The sequence below is a fragment of the Phyllobates terribilis genome, unplaced genomic scaffold (assembly GCF_046119375.1).
Source record: "Phyllobates terribilis strain yellow unplaced genomic scaffold, ASM4611937v1 Scaffold_6596__1_contigs__length_43347, whole genome shotgun sequence".
Taxonomy (NCBI): Eukaryota; Metazoa; Chordata; class Amphibia; order Anura; family Dendrobatidae; genus Phyllobates; species Phyllobates terribilis.
The window spans coordinates 10643-15963 of record NW_027369339.1 but is presented as its reverse complement, the minus strand read 5'-3'; positions in this window follow the sequence as shown (position 1 = coordinate 15963).

The window sequence follows — 5321 nt, the reverse complement described above, 5'->3', positions numbered from 1 at the left end:
AAAACATAAGGTAAATCAGCAGAATAGCACAAACAAAAACAGCATCAGCAAATGCCTCGACTAGTCGACTCCTCTCCCCACACTTGAATCGCGCATTGTCCTCAATGCAGCAAAAGAGGACATCATAAAAAGGGAAAAAGAAGAAGAAAGTCTATGGGATGCTGAAGTGCTATTTCGGTCGTGGTGAACAAAGGAGGTGATATTTCCGACCGCGTCACGACCGTGACATAGTGTCACGATCGTGACACGAGCAACTGTGGTACAAGATCGGCGTTTTTCCTCCTCTACTGACCTCCTCGTGCTGGTTTCGCAATTTACCTATAAAAGAAAATAAAAACAAAACAAAATAATGGGGTTAACGTTAGTAAAACTCCCCCGGGTTGCCTCCCGATCAGCGCCTTAGTTAACGTCGCGGCGCGACGTAATCTCTAAGTAGTTCAACCATGTTCACTTGATCCCTTCCGGATCGCGTCATCTAGCAGCAGCTTCTTGAACCACATATGGAAAGGTTTGAACCTTAGACCATTCTCTTCCTTAACTACCCATTTTTGCTTGAGTTTCTTTTTCTCCTTACTTTCCCCACACTTAGAATCGACCCGGGGCTTTGTATTTGCTTTCTTCGTAACCTGCACAAGATCTTTAGCAGGTTTCTTTCCTGTGTGGTTAGAGAGGTGGGCTACTGCCCAAAACAGCATTCGAGCATAGTTCGGGAGTTTTAATAACGTCATTAATACAAAATACCGAGACATCATCCAGGGATTGTATCGTAGTTTCATATATGTTAAAATTGACAACATCCATGTCAAACTCGAGCGCAAGCGCCCCGGTATCTAGATCTAATTTTGTTTTGGTTGTCCGCATGAAGGGTCTGCCCAGAAGGACGGGTGCAGCCTGCGTATCATGATTAACATCTAGCACATAAAAATCCGTAGGGAATATGAGGTCCTCCACCATAACCAACACCTCTTCGACTAACCCTTTCGGGTAAACTGTAGACCTGTCAGCTAGCTGAAGCACAACCCATGTTTCACTCATAGGTCCTAATTCTAATTATTTGTATAATGAGTAAGGCAAAACATTAGAAGCACCTAAATCTAGAATGGCACTATCAATTTTAGTTTTACCTATAGTGCAGGGGATACTTCACCATCCCTGGATCTGAGCGCTTGGTAGCTATCTTTTTTTGGATGGCCGCAGAAACTCTTTCGCTGACCTGAACCTTCTGCTTTCCTTGCATCTTCTGGCTTCTCTTCTTAGTGCAGAGCTCATGGTTATTAAAATCTAGATCCGGATCTTAAAATCTTATGATTTTACGATCCAATATTGATCTTTGATCCGGATCTATCATTAGAATCTATTCGTGTCAAAATCTTATTGTGGATCTTAATGGATCTCATAATATTAGTAGGATCTTACGATTTTACGATCCATGTACGATCCTAACGTTGAACTATGATGAGTCATTAACGCCTATTTGGAAGCCCAATTATTCTATTTGTTTTATCTTTTGCATGATTAAAATCACTCTATATATATGCGCGTTCCTCATATATTACTAGTTTAAAATCATAGGATTTTACTCATGTGTGCTAAACAACTAAAACAATCCTAATTGCGATAACATTAAGTCTCATCTACAAATTTCTTGAATCAAGATTTTAAAATATAATTTAGTGTACATGACTTGATATTTGAAGAATAATTATCCTTTTGAAGCAATGTTTGCAAATTTATTTTTTAGACTTCAAAATTTAGTGCATTTTTTATAGTACAATGTCTATAAATGAATATAAAATAGTCTTTTATTAAGTGTTAGAATCTTACGACTCTACGATCAGATTTTACGATCCGATCCTAAGGATTCCTTATGATCCGATCCTAAAATCCCGATTTTAATAACCTTGGCAGAGCTCCTTTAAAATTTTAGCATAACAAGGAACACTCTTACGAGTTTGAGCAGAGGGATATTCACCTTACACTTACTGAGCATTTCAAAGATCTCCTTGTCGTCACGGACATCAGCGCTTGGTCGCGGTCGAGATGGTTGGTCACGATTGTGATGGGGTAAACTAGGGTTTAGTCGCGATCGTGATAGTGTGTCACGGTCGTGATCCGTGTCGTCAATTTTTTCGTAAACCAGATCACCGTCATCTCGGTCGTGATGAAGTTGTCACGATCGTGATGTGTCGACTGGGACAAAGTCGCGATCATGATGACTGTGTCGCGGTCATGATAACTCTCCATTTTCCTCATGCAGCCTCTCTTCTTGCAGCTTTACATCGAGTGTTCGTATCGTGATGGCATTTACATTTTCTCTCGGATTTCTCTCGGTTTGGGAGGGTAATTTGCCTTATCACTGTTGCGTTAAATTATTGACTGCCTCCACCATTTGTGATGCCTGCTTCTCCAAATTCCTTATGCTCGCCTCTGTGGTTTGAACATGTGTCGTGAAGTGCTTTGTTAGCATTTCCAACATCTCCCTAGTCAATGGCTCTTCGGATTTCGGTGGGTATGGAGCACGGTATTGGTTGTTGTATTGATATTGTTTATTCTGTCCCCAGCCGGGTCGCTCCATCTAAAACCAAGATGGTCATTACCTCTCGGATTGTAGTTGTTGCTTTCTCGCTGATTGTAGTAGTAGTTGTTGTTCTCATACCGAGGTCTAGGAGGTCCAAAACCTCCTACAGCATGTACTTCAGCAATGGTTTGGTCTTGGAGTTGCGGGCACATGTCGGTAGGGTGGCTCTCGTCCGCACAAATACCGCATACTCTCGCAGGATTCTGATTTCCGAAAGTGATGTTCTTTATCATACTCTTCAACTCAGCTATCTCATCCTTCCATTCGGGCTCTCTGAAATTCTCAGTGTTTTCTCCTTTCCTCGTATACGTCCTTTTAAAACTTCTCGTCCCCTCAGCAATTTCGTTTAGTCGGGCTCTGGCTTCGGCAGGAGTCAAATTCAGCACACTCCTATTACACGCAGCGTCCACTAGCCTTCTCTCATTGTCGAGTAACCCATTGTAAAGGTGGGTCACCAAGTCTTTCTCCTCAAACCCATGGAATGGGCAGCTAGCACATAATCTCGCGAATCTTTCCACATAGTCGCAAAGTGACTCGTCGTCATGTTGTTCCACCATAGCAATCGCCCTTTTCAAAGTAACCGCCTTCTTGGACGAAAAATACTTACTGAGGAAGGCTTTGTGCAGCTTATACCAAGTGTCGATACTTCCGGTGGGAAGCACGTAGTACCATTGTCGCGCGCTGTCTTTTAGCGTAAGACCAAAAGCTCTCATCTTAATCTGCTCGTCGGTGACGTTACTCGGCTTGTTGTAGCTGCAGATGTCGTGAAACTCACTTAGATGCATAATCGGGTCTTCCCCAACCAAGCCATGGAACTTTGGTAGCAGATTGATGAAACCGGTCTTGAGCTCGAACGTAACGCCGGCATTCAGGGCAGTCAGCGTTACTCCCAGGTGTTGTTGCATCAGATCTGGGTCCGTAAGTTCTCTCAGCATTCTCGCAGCCATTGATTGGATCACTAGATTTTGTATAGATTGTCGTAAGTTGCGTAGGTGCGTTCGCTCTATCTCTCGATTTAAATCAAGCAAATCTGAATTAGTAGCGCGAGTGTGGACCATAAGATAGGTCCACACCAGAATAGTAACACAAAATTTGATGAGGCTAATAGTCGTTGTGCCTATCAAAGATACCCAACTTAACAAATCCACTAGTAAAGCGGTAAGCAGAGGTCGAATCCCAAGAGAGCCAGAACGTTAGTTTATTTCTTATGATGCGACCAAGTGGTAACAATGGTTTTTTTTATGTGTAAAGCAATTGAGCAAAAGTAAAAGCGATATTGGTTGGGTTGTAAACAATTATGATTATAGAGCTCACTCTTTCTAGCATCAGCGCATTATTCAATTGGAATGTTGATCATCGAGTTCTATTAATTTATATTCTGTATTAGTTAATCCGGTTGTCCTACTCTTTGTTCGTAAATAACAACTAGTCCAAATAGTCCTAGAAACCCTTATTGTAAGCAATAACCAAGGAAATCCCAAGGTTCAAAAGCACAACAGCATAAAGATCAAAGATAAGTAGGCCTATGCAATACCATTTCAAATCACCGATACTCGACACAGGTTTATAATCTCTACAAAATAAGCACTCGTAAATAGTCTATGCAAATTTTGCTCGCTACCTAAAAGACAAGACTTTTCAAATCGAATTACCAAGCCTAGCAATATGATGGATAATAATTAACCTAGTTTGCAACCTAGATAAAATCAAGATCAATCAATAATCAATAAAGCACAAGAGATCATAAAACAATCATGAAATTAACTTTAGAACATAAACATAAGAATTCTCACAACAAACCTAAAACAATGGCTTCAGCCTTAAGAGTGAACAATAGAGAACTTAGCCAGACATAGCCATCGAAAGCAATTAATAATATGGATGAATGATGGAAAACAAACCAGGGAAGATGATAAAAGGTGGAAGCTTTCTTCTTGGCTGCTGCTGAGTTCTCTCTAAATGAATGTGGCAAAAGAATAATGAAGTAAAGATTATTCTAACCTAATTTCCTAAAGCTTATATAGTCTCTAATAAAAGGGAAATAAAATAAATGCAAATAACTAAAAAGATGTGGAAATAAAATATAAAATCTCGGATCAAATCTTCATTTAAAGGCCCATCCGTGTCCACGTCACGATCATGACATGAGAGTCGCGATCGTGACATTACTCCAGTTCTCAAGTCCGTGGCCGGTAGCGATCGTGATAGGGAGTCGCGATCGTCACATGTCAACTGAGGCTAAGTCGCGATCGCGACATTGTTGTCTCGGCCATGACAACTTCAACTGAGGCTGAATCTCGGTCGTGATGCTCCATCTTGGTCATGGCAGCTTCTCCTAATATGGTCTTTGGTCTTCTACAAGCGTTGAGGCAGCTCGGCTTCTCCTTGGGTGTAGGTGTGGCATATTTCCTCTAGCTCCATCCTGAATGCACTAAAAGTGAGTACAACCGGGATCTCCATGATAAAACCACTCAAATACCGCTTACGAGCATCCCACTAATCCATAAGTAAACTCCAACCTAGATTCCGGGAATACCACTCGTTAAGCACCTAAACACCACTATTCCTAATCTAATAGTCGCTAGTTAACACCATATAATAAGCTCCTACAATAACCACCCGAGCGGTCTAATTCAACTAGTTCGAGACAAGAAGTACTAGGGTCTGACCAAATTTGTTTTAGTCATACACTAGCTCCTAGTCCGTAACATTATGTTTGGTGTCAAATCCGATAACCATCCGA